Consider the following 20,589-nt stretch of genomic DNA (forward strand, 5'->3'; position numbering starts at 1 on the left):
AAAGCTTTAGGCATAACTAATTGTGTTGAACACCTGCTCGGCGAAGCTTTAAGCTTTAGTAATAAAAGCACATTAAAGCTTATAAAAGCCAGCTAGGTCTTTAAGTCTATCAACTATTTCAGGTGCATTTATTTATTTCTAATTTAGGCTTCAAGCTGAGCTAATCGATTACTATCGATCCTTTTGTTGTGAGCTAAGTAAAAGTCTCGCTGGTTGTAGGGCATGCCACGGGCAATAGCAATAACTTATGTCCTGGCTGGCAATCACACACGCACACGCACACGCACACACACACTCACACACAAACGCACACACACAGCAAAGCAGCTTTTATATAGCAGTTGCGCAGCCTTTTATTAATTTAGGTTAGTGACTTAAGTTTAGCATTTGCCGCAATTAACTTAATTAGAAATGCATTTCGTGGAGCCAAGAAGCAAGAACGAGCCGACAAATAAACACTCAAGTGTGAGTGTGTGCGAACGAGTGTGTGTGTGTGCGTGTGTGCGTGTGACTGTAAATGGTTGTGTTTGCCTGCTTTTGTGCGAGCGGCAGAAGGACTTGCCGCTGCCTGACGGTGCCATAAAACATTTGTGTCATTGCTTTGCACCGAAGTGACACACACACACACACACTCGCATGTGTGTGTGTGCAGGTGTGTGAGTGTGTGCGTATGCTTGGTTTATTGGCTATTATGACAACAAATATACCAGGCAAGAAACATATTTATTAAAAGCATTTGCGCGATTAACTAAATGCGTTTTAGCGCTGCGGCAAAGTTGCGTATACGTAATGCGCATTACCAATGCCTGCACATGTGTGTGTCTGTGTGTGTGTGTGTGCGTGTGTGTGTTTGTGTGTGGGCGTGGCAGCCCAAATTTATAAGCTGCCAGCAGGTTTTGTTTGCTTTCGAGTCTTGATGTTTGTTTTCTTAAGCATTTCTTGAAAAAACCAAGCTTTTTTTTCTCATTATCTTAAACTCGACCCACGCATCGCTAGCAACACGTTTTAATTTTAGCCTCTAGATTTAGATTTGGTTTTCGATTGGCTGCGCACATTTTTCAACTGATTTGTTTGCCAAAAATTAGCAATACATTTAACCATGTGACATTTATCTAATAAGCGATATTATGTAATCGCCTTTTAACAATAACTTATTGTTGACATTGTGAATGCTTTAATTAAACACCAAAAAATATGGCAAACAGGTTGTTAAAAGTGCGAAAACTTTTACCCTGTTGACTTCTCTTAGAAGTTATTAATTGAATTCAAATAAACAGAGTTAAAAGCTTGACTTATTCACGCAATTCTATTTTGTTTAAGTTGTGCTTTGGCTTACATTTGGCAGAGGCTTTTTATCTTTGGGTTTAATTTTTAAACTACTTTTCCTCATTCTGAAATATTTTTAGTTATTTTTAATTATCAATTGCGCCCTGTTCTAATGAAATTATTGCAAGTTGTAAATATTTTCATATACGATATGCGCGCTAAATTAGATCTCTATCCAAAATTGACATGCGTCAAATATGGTTAGATTGAGGCCCAAGCTATTTATACCCTATAGCTGGGTCTACCTCAAAAATTCTGTTATACTGAACCAAAGAAAATGTTTGGTTCGGTTCAGTTTTTCGTTTTTTTGTTACATCTAATTTATGTTTAATTTGTCGTAAGAGATTAAATGGAATTCCGGCTTGAAGCTATGTTAACTAACATAGCTCTGTTAATTCTAAGCAGAGTTTTTATTTATTCATTTATGGCAAATGTTCTATACTATGCTAGCCAAATAATATCAGCTTTAGTTAACTTATTTTCAATCTATATGTTATATTCAATTCATTAAAGTTAATTACAATTATGTTGAGCTGATAATCACATATAAGAGCCAAATTCCCAGAGATCTTTTAAACGAAACAACACACAACTCAGCCGCAAACACTCTTCCATCTTGAGAGGTTTTCATTGAATAATTACATTATGGACTGGGTCAGAGTAACTTGTATTGCTGCTAAGCGCTTACCAGGGCAGTCAAGTGGAAGTGGAAGCGAAGGGGGGGGGGGGGGGGTGTTGGAGGAAGTTGGTGTGTATTAAACAATAGCAACTTCTGCGCCCCCGCAATGTTGCCTTATGTGGCAGCAGTCGCTGAATTAGCATAACTTGTCATAAGTTGAAAAATCTCATTAGGCAAAGTTTAGTGGGCCAGTTTCCTCTTCTTCTTGTTGTCGTTGTTGTTGTTGTTTTCAGTTTTGGCAGCCGCTTCGCTTGCTTGTCTCCATGAACGTTGATCATTTTTTGAAATTCCATCGAGAGCTGCTCAATACTCGACGCGGACTCCCTTCACTTTCGGCTGCGACTTGTCTACTTGGCTAAAGGCCAATTAATTAGCATATATAAAAAGCCGGTAGAAGATGAATACAGTTTTGTTTTTAATTGCCGTTTCTGTGTCTGTCTAGGCCTTGTTGCGTCGCATTCCAATTTAATGCTCGGTGAAGATTTAACGCTGACTCCCTGTCCGATCCTATTAAAAAATAACATCAAATGCTACCGAATTGTGGGCTTTTGTGGGCGTCACATTAACTTAAACGATATCGATTAATTTGCATTCGCTTTCACGAAAACTTTTGCGTTTTTGCGTAATTAAAACGCCAAAGGTGCCACGCCCTAAAATGCGAGCCCCAACCCCCAGCCGATGCTTTTATAAACTCGCAAACTCTAGAAAAGAAACTGCGAATAACAACAAGAACAACAGCAGGAGCAGGCGAAGGAGGCAAACGTTCCAGGACGCGAGAATGTCTGGCAAAAGTTGGCAACCCAAAAAAGAAATGAAAGAAGTCAACACTGAAGAGGACAAAGTTTTATGCCAAAAGTAATAGGCATAGGCCAGAGTCAAGAGCTCCAGACCTAGGGCGTCTGCGCCAGCGGCACGGCCCCATCTCCTGCTCTACGGCATTTGAGGCAGCCGTAAGTAGCATTTAACAGTCGACTTATGTCCACGGGCAGTGGCCAGCCGGCGGCCTGTCCTAGACTTGAGTCCAACCCAAGCTGCACAAAAAGTTTTGCCAACGCCCAATCAACTCCAACCAATTTCGACTAAATTTTCAAATCATTTTAATATTTCAAAAGGCCCATTAATACTTAAACATTAGCGTAGAAAAAAGCATAGCCTACTACAAAAAGTATTGTATTGGAGAAGAGTTGATAATCGTATCGATCAAAGGGACCTTAACTTCCAAATGTGGATGAAACTTAATTAACAGCAAATAGAAAACAGAAAAACGTAGCTTCTGCTAGTTTTCGCGCAATTCGCGTGTTCTTTAATCGATAACTTAGCACCTTTTTAAGCAATCGATAAAATCGATATCGGAATCTACTTTTTTTCTAAGCAAATTTCTTAGATCTTAAGAGTTAGAATCTCAGAAGATGACATGCAGCTTCTTCAAAAATAAAGATGTCTCATTTTGTAGCTCTCTATCTTTTCATTCATATTCATCCCAAGCTGACTCCAAGCGAACGGTTTTATTTGCACATTCCAAAGCTCACTCTTAAGTGCATTAACTCCAATTTTAATTAGCTAGACAATTTAAAAAGGTTGCTTGCAAAGCAATTTAATCGAAAAAGTGGAATGAAAACTCAAGTACTCATGTGCATTCCATAAAATGTTTATATATTGAAACTTGCCCAAAACTTTTGCCTCAGTTTAAGAAGACCTTTTGTTTTTTGCTTTTTATTATTTATTTAGATATCCTCAGAGAAGAAATATCGATTTTATCCCTTGTTATAAAAGTGTCTGACCAAATACTATGTAAACTTCAGGTATTGCTATAGCAGATATATTATATACACTCGCATATGTTTATTTATGTGGCCAGAAATCCCATTTCAAGTTTTTCTTCTTAGTCTCTTTTGGAATGCAGCATGAAAATTTCATTTAGTTGCTTTGGAAAAACTTTTGTCGTGGAAGCTGCCTTCGGTTTTGCCTTTAAATTTGTCTGGATTTGTTGTAATTGCTATAGTTGTTGTTGTTGTTGTTTTCGTTGAGGTCCTCTACAAGGAGTAAACCGTTGCAATCCCCGTCAGAAAGTTTGCCGGCATGTCGGGAGTTCGGGTTGGGTTGCTTGCAAGAAAACTTTTACGTTTCTTGCTGCTGCTTTTTGTCATATTAACAGCAGCCGCATTGGCGCCGAGGGTAGGCGGAGGGGCTGGCTTTGTTGGGGCAAGGGAGCGGCTGCATCGCTTTGAGTGGTCTTCAAGTATTTGCTTTTGCAGCATTATTGCAAAGTTTTTTACAAACTATTTTGCCTGCTCTGGAGTGTTTGCCACTTCATCAACTCGATGCGGTGCCCAAAACTGATCACAGCCGGGCAGTATTGACATTTGAAATGTTGCGTGTGCCACTCGAACGCATTGAAGGCATTGACTTGCCACAAATCGCTGACAGCCTGGTGGGGCGGCGGGTGGTCTGCCACATCCCGTTGCAAGTAATTCTCAAGCTCAATTTTTGCCAGTGGCAACGCACTTAGCTGCTGCATGCAACTCTGCTTAAGTGCATTGGCGTCTGCTTGTCCTTGCACGCACATACACAGGCACACACACACACACAGGTACACAGACACACAAAGGCAAGGAGCAGCAGACAACTTCCTTGGCTGGCTCTGCTGTTCATCGCAGGCAGATACTTTTTTGTTGCCCTGGCATGTGAATGTACTTCAAGCGTTTCCGTTGTGCATTACGATGACGATGACTGCGTCGCCATTGTTGGCATACACAGGCACACCACAATACACACTCACACACATACACACACACACTCACACATACTTACAACTCGCATCGCAGCAGAGTCAACTTTTTGCTGCGCTTTCTTAACAGGAACTGCAAAAAAAAAATTATCAATTTAATTTTGTAACTCAACTTCCGCTTACTGCTGCTGCTGCCTGACACGCCCACTCCTTCTCACCCTACCACCCCCTTTTGCTCTTTCTTTTTCTCATTCACCTTCCCTTTCTCCGTTGCTCTTATCCAGTGTTCAACTGTTTCGCTTGTATTCGCTTTTCTCGCATTTTCCGCCATGCAAAATGTTGACACTAAAGCGCTGCCTTTTGCTTGCTGCCTTTCCGCCAGCTCCTCAGCTCCCCAGCTCCCCTGCCCACGCACTTTCTCTCCCAATGCTTACATAAGCTATGTATGTGAGTGTGCGTGTGTGTGTGAAGCTTGCTGCATGCCACACGCTGCCAACTTGCTGATGCAACGTACTATATGCAATATGCGAAAATTACGTATACGCCGCGTTGGCAAATATGTTTGTCTTCTTCCAACTTTTTTCATGTCGGAGCGTCTATTAAAAATGCATGGACGAAAGTGACAAGTGGGTGAGGAGCGGCAGCTAAAATGAAAAGAAATGTTTGCTTCTTATATAAGCTTCTTCTTCTTGCTCTTGGCCAAGTTGCCAGCTCTGCTTTGACTAATCTTGAATAATACGCAGACAGCTTATGCAACAGCATAATAATATAATACGTATAAGAATTCTATTTTTAAAGAAATTAATTATGAAATGCAAGCACTGAAAGCTCTACAAATTGAGTGCTCTCTTTGCCAAACATCTCCTTTAGTTGGTCCATTTTTTTATTCCCAATTTTGTACTTCCTTTCCCAAACACAAAGTGGCCACTGGATGCAAAAATATTGTTTGCTCTTCTTTTTTGTATGCCTGTGTGCATCCAAAGACCCTGAAATCAAAACTTTGCCCTTAGAATTATACCTTTTGATTGACAATTTAACCTAAATATAAAAGTATGATTGTATGTGTGTATTTATATTTATATGTATGTGTTATTTTATGCCAAATGCGGACCAAGTTTATTTCATTATTTGATAGCTGCATCCGTTGCACTGCAAATTGAATAGAACGTTTCGTTGGGTATCGCCTTACTATGCGATTCTCATGAATTTGAGAAGGCCCCACATGTTTTCATTGAATATAGGGGTATGTATGTATGTATGAATGTACGAATGTATGAACATATAAATATATGAATGTATTTATGTATGTATGTATGTATGTATGTATGTATGAATGTATGTGTGTATATATGGATGTATATATGTACTATGCTATACAGACCCTTTCCGCTACAAATTAAAACGAAATGCATTTTTAAATATCGCCCTACTCTGCGATTCTCATGAGCTTAAGGTGGGCTTAAAATTGTTTACGCTTTGATTATAAGTGTTGTGTTCACAGGTTTTGATGATTATCTAATTAACTTTATTTTTTCTTCTACGGTAAGAGTGTAGCTTATAATATCTTCTCTCTCTCACTTTCTCTTTCTCTAGCTTATCCTCCTCCAATTCTTATTCGCTCTCTAATTATTTTGTTTTCTCGAATGGATAAGCATGTACAGTGTTTTGCTTCCTCCCACGAGAGATATGAGATTGCTGAGTCATTCGAAAAGTTGCTTAGAAGTTTTTACAGAAAGGCGTAAATTGCGTAGATTAAAATGCATATTTTTGAAAAGTTAATTTGTTTTAAAGAAAATTGTGGCTAAACTTCGAGCATTTGCATTATGATATTATTCCATAATTATCGTCTGCTTTAACGGGCCCCTCGGCATCTTTGGTGTAGCCCAGTTTTGGCCTGTACTTAAATTCCCCAAGCTTTTTATGGCATTCGACGCTGGGTGCACTTCAAAAATCGCCCGAGCAGAGACAAGTTTCCATTTTTCATTTATGGCGTTGGGTAAATTTTACTGCTGCAATTTGAGCATTTTGCTATTTCAGGCGCTGTGCGCTGTTTTGTGCCTTTGGTTTCGTTTTATGTGCTCTCCAGGTGGAAGCTGTCCAACAACAGCAACAACAACAACAACAACAACTACGACAACCACGACAACTACAGCGAGCAGAACAACAACAATGAAAAGCTGCGCCACACGCAACGACATCAACGCAAGATTTTTAAAACCCACAGCATAAAACATCAGCTAGCAGTAAGCGCTCCCTGCTGCCCCACTTCACCCAACCCCCGAATCTCCCTCCCTCAGTCTCCCTCTCTCCCTCTGCAAGCCCCCTTTTTGGCTTCAGTTTCTGCGTCTACTTTACGAGCACTGAATACGAAATGTGTTTTTGGGCGCACAGAACTTCGCTCTTGTTGTTGTCTCCGTTCCACATGTGCCCCCCCCCCCCCCCCCCCCCCCTCTCCTTCACGCGTGCGACTCGCTGAATTTCGTTTGCCGCGTGAAATGTGCCACTTGCTGCATGCGCTTCTCGCCTGTTCAACTTGGCCTCCGTCACCGCGTCGACGTTGCAAGAGGGGGCATTTTGTGGGCATGCCCCTTGCCTTTTGCCCCATGCCGTATGCCGGGGCGGCACCTTCCGCCCCTTCCGTTTGCAGTCAGCGAGTGGCACATAAAGTTTATTACATTTTCGCGCACGTTACGTTCGCGTTGTTGCTGTCACTGTGCTCGCTTCCCAATTTCTGGCAGTGCCTTCTTAAATCCTCCCGCTCCCCCTCCCCCCTGTGGACCACACGTCTCCCTTTAGTTGGAAAACAAAGCGTACGAAAAGGCAGCGTCAACGTAAAAAGGGCAAAAAACAAGGGAAAAAAACTGAAACTGAAATCATTTTCACCATCAAATCCTGCAGCAGCTGCAAGCCAGGGAAATGGCGGGACAGTGGAATATGATGCTAGGAAGGGGGCCTGCGGAGACCGTAAATAGAGTTGTGGGCGTGGCAGCTGCATAAAATGCAAGGCGAGCTTACTTTTCTATTTGGTTGTGTGCGTGCTACATGAGGCTCGCCCATTTTTTGTAGCATACTTTTATGGGCAGCCAGAGGAATGGCTGAAAGCAATGACACAGCGTGCGGCGTGGCGGGCTGGCGGGGAGCGGGCGGGTCCTGGCTGGCCCGTGCGTTTATCGCGCTCGATCCCATGAAATTGCTCGCTGCCGCACTCGCAACTCTCTCGAGCATCCCACATTTAACCAACAATGAATGAAGCAACAAAATTATACGAAATCCATGCACGGAAAAAACACATCAACTTCATATACATGAATACATATATATATATGTACAAAAACAGTGCGAGACGAGCAAAAAATAAGAGTAACAAACCCGCCCGCACGCAAACAGGCGAACAGAGCCAACAGATAGGCAACAGAAGCTGCAGCAGCCACAACAAGACATTCGAGCAAAAACGTTGCAGCGTTGCATAGCCGACCGCACAATGCTCTGTTCATTGTAGAGGAACAGCTAGTTGATCAATTTAAAGCGAATAGTACTCTGGATTATACATAATGTTAGGGATTTAAGTAGATATTTGGTGCGCTGTTGTGGGCGTGGTCGTCATATAACTAACTAGTACGTTTTGTTTATCTGTAAATCTGTGGGTAATATTGATTGTTGCGTTAACACGCATAAACGATTCATAATTAGGTACTTTAAAACTAAAGAAAACAGGCAGAAAATATCAAACAAATAATTTTTAGTTAAGAACAAGCAAAGGGGGCAGAAGAAACAAACGGACATTGCACTCAAGACCAATATACTCATTTTAAATTAGTAAACAGAGCATATAAATAAAAGAACAAACATGCTAGTCTGCTCTAGATAGGAAAATGTTCTGTACTCAGCGTCGAAACGCTCTGTTGATACACATTAACAAACTGACAACAAACAGGAAAATTACCTCAACCTTTTTCAGTTTTTAAGCTTAAAATGAACAGATTTGAGAGATTTCTTCATCAAAGTTTTTGTTAACGTTACTCATTTCGACAATTAATCAAAATTTAAACGTTGTTCAAAATTTGTTAAGAAATAGCCAAATTATCGGATCTCAAATACAGATCATGTATAAATTCCTATATCCGCATGTATATTCTCACAGTGTGGTGTATTAATAAAAAAGAATCTCACTTGAAAAAATGACAAAAGAAAATGAGAAAAGTGTAAGGAAAAGCCAGCGCCAAAAGCTGTGCAGGCGCAACAACAACAATAACAAGTGGAAAAAGGCAACACTGGAGTGGCTAACAAAAGGGAAGAAGCAAAGAAAAGTACATATACATATATATATGTATATATGTAGAGGGGGAGTGAAGGGCAGGCAGGAGTCATAGTCGAGAAATGTTTTTGTATGTATTGTACCACTGGGGCATTATAGCGTTATCCTTCTGGTTATGTTTCCGCTTGCCAGTCAGTGCCAGCGACAGGAGTGGGGGGCGAAGGCAAAGGAAAATACAACAACACAGGCTGACTGACTGACTGCCAAGAGACACACACCCACACACACCCACACACACCCACACACACAGACACACATACAGCGCACAAATACCAACACCCAAGCAAAGTTTTTTATAGCAAGTGGCACAGCAGGGCAGGGGTAGAAGGCGAAATGCGAGAAAAGCGTGGAAAGCGTGGCACGAGTGCAACTTATTTTTATGAGCCAGCACACTAACAGACACACACACACACTCATAGACACACACACACACACAGAGAAATGCTGCTGGCAAGCTCATAAAATTTATAACACAACGTCCTTGCCGCTCCTGCGGCTTTAGCAGCCTGTGTGTTTGTGTGTGTGTCTGTGTGTGTGTGTGTGTGTACGACTTATGTTTGAGTTTATCTATCTCTCTCTCTTTCTCGCACCCTCTCTCACTTTCTCTATCTCTCTTGCTCTCTTGCTGTGTGTTGGCGGCTTCGTTTGCTTTTTCATAGCATTTTATGCGCTCGCTTCTTGTTTTTGTTGCCTTCGGCTGCGCTTGTTAAAGAAGATTTACCAAAATGTCTTAGCAAAGAGCATGGGGCCCGGGGCACATCGAGTAGAGCCGAGCGCCCACAATGCCGCCCACTTAAATGCTAAGTGGCGCATTGGGCGGCGTGGGCGGCGGAATGGGGGAAACTGAGCCCTGAGCACCTGTCATTCTGTGTATTCATGTATGCGTGTGTATATGTGAGCTTGTGTGTGCCTAATAATGTACACTTATGAATTTCTCACTAAAAAAAAGCTAAAAAAATTCCAGGAAAAGACTTCAAATAATGCCTGAAAATATATCTTGGAATGTAAAATTTGTATACTACTTTTTGTAATCTAAGCAAATAAAATCGTTTTGCAATCAAAAATGTAAAATGAAAGTCAATTTCAGAGGCTCATGGTATGCAATAAAAGCAAATATGAAGCTTAAGTGGCCAGCAAATACCCTGTACTGAGTACAAGTGTATGCATGGTGGTTTAGAACCCGCTTCAGTCAGAAATTTCAAGCTTTTTTTGATAGTATTAACTGAACCTTCAACTGAAACAGTTTCTTCAAATAAACACGACAAGCTTTAGTTCAAGCTGAAATATATTTTTTTTATGAAATAGTTTTCTTCAAGGCGCATATTCACACATATTAATATTTGTACAAGGGTTCAAAGCCGGACAGACTCGCTTGCATCTCAGCTGTAGGGTATTGGAACAGTAGTTAGTCTTAAATAAATGAAATTTGTAAAAGTCTTTGAATGCCCGTTGCAGAAGAGTTTAGCAAAGGGTGAAAAATTGTCAAAAATGCTGAAAATTTAAGGTGAACAATTTTTGAATAAATTGGAAATATTTTAAGCATCTCCAAAAGATTCAGTTTAATATTTATTTAATGAAACTGGTGTCAGATTTATATGCCAACATAAAATATAGAAACAGGCAAATGGAATTGGGTATTTTTTTTTAATGTCAGGGACAACAGCAAAGTGTCAGCTGAGAACAAAATACACACGTCTATTTATGCTCTGCATGTGTGTACACACATATGCACACATATTCGCACGCACATGCACACACATATGTAAACACACGTATGCATATCTGTCTGTATATAAAAACGAAATTTAAAAATTTGCTTACAAAATGCCAGGCGAACAGAAGTCGATAGCAGAGCATATGGGAAAACGGCAGGCGATCAACAAGGGACAGCATATCCTCACACACATACACACAGACACACACACACGCACGCTGTATGCGTACACAGGACATGCAAAGGACATATAGAGGTAGCCAAATATTGTACCCCGACTGCTTTTTCAAGTGCCAAGAGGCTTTTGTGAGTTTTGTATGCGGATTTCGTGTGCGATTTGCGGGTCATGATGGTAATAAAAGTTGACCCTCCTCCGCACCGCCCCGCCCCCGCCCAAGCCCTTGACTGAGCCATCAAGTAGCTGAAGCAGCTGTGGAATGGCATTTGTGATATGCCAAGTACTTGTGTGCGTATTTGCCACTTCTGTCAGGCCGAACTCGGTTGCTCAAATGTTTGAGGTAAATCTTTTCATGCCGAAGTATATGCTGATATAGCACACAGTGTTCCAGGTAATTAATATGCAGAGAGGCTTTAAATATATTATGAATTTAATACGCACGGCAAATGAAGTAATCATCGAAATTCTCAATCAGTTTCTGCTGCTCGACTTGCCACATTCTGCTGCGCCAATGCTGTTGGCATTTGCCATGCAAATGTTTGCCGGGCTTTGTTGTTTTTGTTACGCTGTGGGCGTGGCAGCCGAGCATAGCAAATGCATTGTCAATGCCTGTTTTACCGTTCCGCACACACAAATACATGCACACATGCATGTACATTGGGACAGATCAACATTTACATATGTGCATGGGGGCCAATGCTCACACACTTATATACATTATGTATATGTATGCTTGTGTTTGTGTGTGTGTGCAGCTGATATACAAATTGTAACTGTCTGTTTAACACACGTGCGTTGTGTGTGTGTGTGTGCGTGTGTGTGCGTGTGTGTGGGGCTTGCCCCAATCTACCAAACGAAATGCCCATTTTCGGTGCGTTTGGCTTACGTGCTCATATCTCGTTGTGCGTCTCTCTCTCTTTCGCATTCTCCCATGTCCTATCTCTCTCTCTCTCTCTATTGTGTTTGTGTGAGTAAATGCGTGCGTGTGTGTGTATGTGTTTGCATAAATAGACAATGAGCAAACAGCTTGCACGCTGAATGATAACGTAAGAGCAGCAGAAACCGAAACGGGAGCTCGCAGCAACAACAACAACTGTTTCATTGTGCCATGTGGCAGGCAAAACAACAACAACAACAACAACAACAAGAACAGCAACAAGAGCAATGAGAGACAACACACTTACTTATACATCTCGTATATGTATGTATGTCACCAAGTGTTTGGCTGGGGCCCTACCCTGTAAAACGGGGCCTATCCTCACCTAACTCAAACTTGGCTGCTAAAAACAACTTTTACTACCTTTCAAAAGGGAAAGAACGTGCAGCGAAGTGTAAATACCCTGGAAAAACAATAATTAGGCATGAATTTATTTTATCTTATTGCTTTAGCAAGGCAATCTTAATCATATATTTTTTATATAAAGAATAAATAATTATCTACACAGTTTTTATAAGTCTATTATACTTTAACCTATTCAGCAAAACTTCGAATAAAAAGGGAACAATTTATATAAAAAACTAGTCTATTATAAATTAAAAATTGTATTTCCAACAATTATTTATATTTTACTTTGCCAGAAAAAAAACGTAATTTATTGCCAAGTGTTTTTCAGTAAACCTATAAAAAAGGCATTTCAAATAGTTCATAGTCGACTTCCTCCTACAGTTTCTGGTATAGCATATAGTTTTTCGATACTTATCAGGCTGAGCTTTAAGTTGAAAACTTCGCTAGCGTCCATTAAAATAAAATTTCACCAAAAATATGTTGGTTGGGCCTGGAACAAAAAGTTGTTCTACCCTTTTTGCCTCGCTTATAAAAAGCAGCAGACGCTACGCCAACAGGCGCTTTCCTTTTGGCCCAACCCCTGCCCTGCCCCTGCCCCTCCCCTGCGCTTGCTGTCAGATTTGCATTGTCTCTTTTGCTTTAATTTTCATTTTCATAGATTTTTCTTGGCATTTTTTTGCAGTCGTTGCTCGCTTTTTGTGCCATTTTCTGTGTTGAATGCTGTGGAAACTTTTTGGCATTTTTGCAGCGCTGCTTAAACTTTTATGCGTTGCGTGTGTGTGTGTGTGTGTATGTGTACTGGTGATTGTATGTGTATGTGTATTTCCGTGCAAAATTGTATAAATGTTTTTTGGCAGCCTCTAAACGGCAGCACAGGAAGCATCACCAGCAAAAAGGACGACGTCGACGACGACCGAGTAAAGCGTTTGCCTGGCACAATTTGCGCCTCTGAGCGGGTGCTTGGGCTTGGGCGCGGGGTGAAGAGTGGGCTGCGGTGGCAGCGGCGGGGGCTTGAGGTCGGGCGCTGGGGATGAGTGCCATTGGTTGGTTGACTGTGCTCAACGTCCTTCGCACAATGTGGCGTATGCGTAATAATTAATACGCTTGAATTCATTAGTTGAGCAGATTTTGCATGCCATGCCAAGGATGTGTACATAAACACACGTACATATGTTACTGAGCGTGTGTGTGTGTGTGTGTGCTTTTCGGTGAATAAGTGAGTGTGTGTGGGCGTGTTTATGTGCGTGTGTGTATAAAAGTTAATATAATTGTTTAGCTGCTAGAATTTGAAAATTGTTCAGGTAAAAATATAAATATCCCGTATGCATTAACAAGTGTAACCACTCACAAAGTTGACTTAACTAAACTAACTAACTGATTTCGCACAAAATTAGCGAGTTAAGCTCGAAATCTCCGTTTTTATCTACTATATAAGCAAATTCTCAAACAATATGCCACACCTTATAATTCTGCAGATACAGTAATATATTTTCTTCGAATATTTATATGTAGCTCCCAATTAGGTGTCTAATACAGTTTATGAGTGTTGGTTAGTGTCCGAAGAGTGTTGCAAGCTGACAATAATTTGCAAATAGTAGAAAATGTTGTCAGTTGACTGTCTTTATCTATTAACCTCCATTTCACCATTTGGCGTTGCTCTTCCTAGATCAAAGAGACATGTTCTTGAGCAATGCATTATCTTAAAATTACAGTTTACAGGTGTATACCTTTGATTAATGTTCAATTAAGTACATACACGAAAAAAGGTACTAGATATATTTAAAATTCTATCTAGCACTTTTTATTTAATGTTAATATGCTCTTTGATCTAATGTGCGTTCAGCATTTTAATTAGCCGCAGAATAGTAGAAGTGTTTCCCACATTACGCATACGCCATGTTGAATTCGCAAAATTCAAGTAAACAGCAGAAGGTAAACATTTCCTCATTAGCTTGAAACCCCGACTCTGACGTCCATGTGCCCCAGCCCCTTTTGCCACTTGGCTGCAGTGTTTTTAATGGGGTACCCCGCAACAAATCTTCATTGAAGGCGTTCGCAATGAAATTATTATTTAAATGAAAACAGCAACAGAATGACAGCGGCAGGAACAAAGCTAGGGAGTCCACAGTGACAATGCCAGGGACGACAACAACAACAACAACAACAACAACGTAGCACAAAAGCGAAAATGTTAATAATTACATAAATAACAACTAAAAAACAAAACGTCGAGCAAAATGTTTAAGGAAACGGCAGGCGGCAAGGGAAAGGGACTTGAAGCTCCCCATCTATGCAGATACATACATATATATTTATATATATCTAAATGTATATATATATTTATATATACAACAAATGACAAACACCAGCAGAAGGTGGAACAGTCAGTGGGCTGTTGGCGTGGCATGGTGTGTGGTGGGCCATTGTGCGCCGTGTGGCAGCAACGCGGCAACGAGGCAGCGAGGCAGCGAGGCAGTGAGGATGCCGGCGACGAGCGACGCCAGCGCCAAAAGTGACAGCGCACAATATGTAATTATGTTTCATGCACAGCTACATACAAAAGTGTACACACACACATACACACACACAAACACACGTATATATGTATATAGCAAGAAATATGGCAAAGGATGCAAAAACGTTGGCAATTTGTGTCGCGTTTTAAGCGTGCGAGCGAGACTGTTCCCAGTTAAGGGAACAAAAGCGCAAAGAGGCGACTGCCATTGTGAATCTGGGCGTGGGCACTGAATGAAAAGCAGGGGCACACACACATACACGCACAAAAGCAAAGGTAAAGCGAATGACTGCGTGTGGCTTTTATTGCTTTCGTAAAGAGGTGGCTGGGTCAAAAGGTAGGGAAACTGGCGACAGGTTGCGCGTGTTGACAGCAACCAGAAAACCGAAAGACACACGAGGATACGTGCAAACGAAATTCCATTTAAAATTAAACAATTTATTGATTAAAACTTATAAGAAATGGCAGTCGAGTACAAGCATATCAAACAGACACTCTGCAGGCAAAACTTTGACTCAAAATAGATAAAGAAAGTGAGAGAAAAATATAATCAACGCTTTTCTAATTAATTTCAATTCTGTAGTATATTAATTATGTGTACGTAAGAAATTATTAGCCAGTTGGCAACCCCTTTAAACACGTTGACGTCTTTGCGAAATGTCAACTTCATTACAATTGTGGTGCGCAACCTTTGACCTTAGCTGGCGCCCACTTCAATTGATTTTCACTCTAAGCGCCACAAAGTATGCAACAAAATGAGAAACAAACGACAACACGAGAACGAAACGCCAGCAAAGAATGTGGGTAACACGAGGAGCAGCAGCAGCAGCAGGGGGGTGGGGACAGCAGCTATTTATATATCTATGTGCTACATCGCCTACATTCTCTGTGTGTGTGTGTGTGAGGCTGGGTATGTGTGTGTGTGGGCGCTCTAAATGCCAATTGAGGGGCGCCTCCGACAAAAGGAAAAAGGAAATGTTTGGCTTAGTCCTTTTTCAAGCGAACCTCAAGCGCTGACGTCTATGGCGACAACGTGTGGGCAACTCTAGTTACGTCAGAGCGCAGTTGTGACGTCATCCAATTGAACTTGAATATACAAACTAATAAGAATAATGCGCTGCAATATAGGCAACACTTTATGCTTAAAAGGGCCAAACACATTTATTAACCTTCCAATAACAGCGGCAACTGTGACGCTTGTTCAACCTTCGCCAGCGGCTGCGCGGGCCCCCATTTTAATTGGGTAGAGGCTCAGCTTCAACAAATACACATACATACACACACACACAGGTACACATACACAGGCGCTGTCAACGAACCGAACTTGGTGGCGACCTCGCTGCCCCGCCCACTCAGCGTCAACCTTCGGCACTCTAACGGGCTGCGAGTAGCCTCGACCCATAAATACAAAAGGCTGCCAGCCAGTCAAACTGTTTGAGTGTGTGCGTGCGTGCGTGTCTGTGTGTGTGTGTGTGTATGTATGTATGTAGATAGTAAAACGCACCGGCAGCTGAACTACCAAATAACATTTTACATGCACACAAAGGCCAATCCCCGCCACACCGATCCAAACATAGACGGCCAAGAAGTCCTTGCTGCGTTCAAGTTGTTTGGGCTGAAGGAGACAGAGAAAGAGGGGGGGGGGGGGGGGTTACAGCGTTGTCTGCCCCCACACATACACCCTTAGTCACACACACCCACAAATTGCACGCAACACCAAGGCCAACGTTGCCTTTCAGCTTGGCATTGGCCTAAGCGTGGGGCACAGGTGGCAGCCAGCTGCCATGTTGGTCCAGGCCGAATCGTTTGCCCAACTTTGTTGCAAGTGGATGTTTCTGGTCGGTGCGACAAAGAAACAAGCGACAAATTGGAATTCATTTAGTGGCCACCTGCAAAGTCCAGCTAATACCGTAAATATTGTGGATTGGAATTAAATTAAAAGTTGACAGCTCGATTTATTTATCTTTCGATGCGAATATTAAGTGTGCGAATATTCTTAACACATTTAAATAAGGATTTGGATCGTTAGAAATGACATCCATATACTTACATACTTGTTCCCTTGACTCCACTCTATAAAAGGTGTGGTGTAAGTAACTATTTTTCTTAATGTAATAACACAAAGATGCTTTTCAAATATATTCATGTACCAAAAAGAACTAGATCTAAGCATGCTTAACAGGTACTCACATACCTCCATTATCTCTGACATATTCTATAACTACGATGTTTGAAAATCAATAGCTCTCGATTTTGGATAAGTTGGAGGTGTTGACATATATTTAATAAACTTAATGTAAGGTCAAGCAAAATACTTGGACGCCCTGGGCCATCAAACTAATATAGTGCTCGATAATACAAAGATCTCGAGAATACATAGATCTCGAGCACTATATGAGTTCGGAGATGAAACTTGATCGTATAATATGTGGCATGTTTGTATTTATTTTTAAGCCTAGAAAGAAATAAGCAGTCTATTCAAGTCAACTCTGTAGATCGATAACTTTTGAAATGTTGATAGGAATATACAAAACACATTTGCAATATATAAATCCATGACTTATAAAGTCTTCTTCTTTATGATTGAGATATATTATTAATTTGCAAATGGCCAAAGCTCATTGAGAAAGATACTTTTTGACACTCGAAACGGTTTGCTCCAATTGCTGTTTCACAGCTCCTATCTAAATTTCCAAGTGAACACGCTTATAAAACGCACAACGCTTATCGGCTCAAAGCGCACTAATTCCAATATAAATAGCCAGCCGGGCGGACGAATGAGCGAAACGCAGAAGCACAACCACAACCACGACAACCGAAGGCACAGCCATAGCCACAGCCGCAACCACAACCACATCCACGTCCACGTTCACGTCCAGAGGCAGCCGCTACACATAACAAATGCTACCCAATAAAACCAGTCCGATAACTGTTCATAGCCGATTAACCGAGCGGCACGCAAGCAGCGCTGGCGCTGATGGTGACCAAAACGAACCAGACCAGAGCTGGGACCTGGCCAGAGACAGACGGACAGACAGCCAGACGGACGGACGGACAGACAGACGGGCCGAGCCGGAGGCAGTTGCAACAGTTGTCGCTGGTTGTTTGATGAGCGTGAAATACAACAAAGTTGAGAACAGCAACAACAAGTGCGGCAAGGCGTAGTGGGGCGTTGCCGGGGCGGAGCGCGGCAGTAGCTGGAGAAAGAGAGCGAGAGAGAGAGAGAGGGAGACAGGGAGAGAGAGAGCGAGACGAACAACAGTTGTGTTGAAGGTGGCCGGGCCACTGGACACTGGGCACTCGACTGTCTCTGTCTGCGTCCAGTTCTGGCCGCCGCTGCTGACAAAATGATCGTAAATAATTTTTATTTCAACTTGAAGATACGAAACTAGTCTGCGCCGGCAGCGCAGTCGACGCTGCGTTGAGCAGCAGCTCAAGAATTTAAGAAAGTTTTTCGCAAAACAAAAAGGCGATGATGCATATAAAAACAAAAGCCATTGGCGGGAACGACAGCAACAAACAGAGAGAACTGTTTGCCTTCGGGCCAGCCACTAATGATAGCCTTGCCTGGGATCGGGCTACAGCATATCCAGCACCAGCACCAGCTCCAGCTCCAGCTCCATGGCACAGGTGAGCGGCAAAACTTGGGCATAGATCATGCAACCAAATGACGTTTGGTCTGTGGCAAACAACTGCGGATCAGCTCGAGCTGAGCCACTTCCAGACCATGTTGCCGCTGCTGCTGCTGCTGCTGCTGCTTCTGCTGCTGGCCTTGCCTGTACGTGTGTGACCTGTGTCAATGGCCGCCGCGCAGACGCCAGACAGACACATGGCAGCCAGGCAGCCGGGCAGAGGAGCGCTCATTCTGCCAGCCGCCTTGCCGCAATTGAAATGAAAATATTCGCAAATTGGCTGCGCCCTGCGACCGCTGCGATCTGTTCCTTCTTATTTCTACCTTTTATTTTTCGCTGCTCCAGCTCTGGCCAAAGCCACGCAAATCCCAGCCCGCTTTAAGGTTAACTTGCCAGCGTCGCTGCCTGCCGACTTTGGCTTCCAATTGGGATGTTTGGCAGGGTAGGGTAGTCAGGGTCCATGGGCATGCGCAGTGGGCATTACGACTGCCTACTAAGGAAAATATATAAAACTTGATTAGGTATTCAATTCTAATAGCAATTTTTTAAGATGATCGAAGCAGCAAAGAATTTGTTTTCAAATGTAGCTTAGAGTTAAAAGGCAACAAAACTTAAAAAATATGATTCACAAAAGCTTGAACCAATTTCCTAGGTTCGTGACACAGATTTGTCACATGATTGAACCGAGTTGTTGGTTCAAACTTTTGATAAGCATATATTTTCTAAATTTTAAGGAAACAATTCATATTATAATTTACTTTTGCGCCCGTTCTACTGAAATTATTGCAAGTTGTATACGAAATGCGCGCTAAATTAGATCTCTATCCAAAATTGACATTATGTCAAATATGGTTATTTATGCTGGGCCTACCTCAAAGGTTTTCTCTTAATGCTAATGTTTAAAGTTTATATTTTAAATGCTTGGAAATATTGAATCTTGCTTATAAAGTTTATTTTGGTTCGGTTCAAAACCAGTTTGTCACAATTTACAGAGAGAACTTAAATCAATTTATTTTCGTCTTGCTAATCCAGTTTTTTAATTATTGATTCTTCATTCTAAAGATAGCTGGCTATCTTTTGAGTTCATGTTTGAAATGTTTTACTTTGTGCCAAGATATGTCGAGCTGCCATTACAGGGTATCAAAGCTTTCAATATGCTTGATGCAATCAATATTTTATTTCTTTTTCGCGTTGTTGTTGTCGCTAACGTGGCGTTGTTGTCGTTGTTGTTGCTGTTGTTGTCGTTTGCTCTGTGAATGTTTTCATTTCCAGGCGACCATGTCGATTTATTTGAATTTAATCTCTGGCTTAACATGTTGGGCTCCTCGGTTCGGTCATTGGGTTCTGCCCGGTTCTGCACTGTGCTGTTTGGCTCTGTTTGGTTCTGTATCGGTTTCGGTTTCTGAATTTGTTTTCTGTTGTTTCTGCGCTGTCTTCGCTGCTGTTGGCAGTTGTTTGGTTGGTGGCTCTTGTTGGGCGCTGCATTTGGCATACCTCTAGTTTATTAGGGCCTAGGACATTGATCGTCACTTAGCGGGGGGTCGGGTGTTAGTTGTGGCAGGTCAAACTAAGCTAAGTCACAGCAAAAAATAATTGCGAATTTTAACCGTTGCGGTCCTCGATCAGGAGACAGATGCAGATACCAGTTGCTGTTGTTGTTGTAGTTGTTGTTGTGCCCTGTCGGGCATTTGCAACTAATAGATGCATTTTATGGCTCACAGTCTGTGTTTGTTTGAGTGTGCTGGTGCGAAGGTGTCCGGCATTTCCTGGGCCTAGCTGCAGCTACTTCTAGTTGGGCCTGACTGTAGTCGACGACCGCAGTGGAATTTGATTTATTTTATTTGGCGTTAAAAAGCAAAGTTGAACGATCATGTTTGGTGATCATCGCGCTCGATACGAGCAGAACCAATGAACCCAACGGACGACCAATGCGACGAGCAGCATGTGTATGTATCTGGGCTTTGCAATTGGACACGGATAGCTCAATAGACACAGCAGCAGCAGCATCAGCAGCAGCAGCAGAGGCAGCAGCAACATCTGAGGCCTGGCTTATTAGATGAAGGCATATAATAAAAGTGTTGCGGCTGCCGTGGAGCTGTTAGGCTGTGAGCTGCGCAAAAAAAAAATCTGGGAATTGCAGCGGTGTGTGGGGTGGATTGGGGGCTGTGGCAATGCCAGAAACCAGTTGGTAAAAGTTGGCAAAAAAGCAAAGCAGCT

The sequence above is a fragment of the Drosophila novamexicana genome, unplaced genomic scaffold (genome assembly GCF_003285875.2).
Source record: "Drosophila novamexicana strain 15010-1031.04,08,12 unplaced genomic scaffold, DnovRS2.1 tig00004554-arrow-pilon, whole genome shotgun sequence".
Classification (NCBI taxonomy): Eukaryota; Metazoa; Arthropoda; class Insecta; order Diptera; family Drosophilidae; genus Drosophila; species Drosophila novamexicana.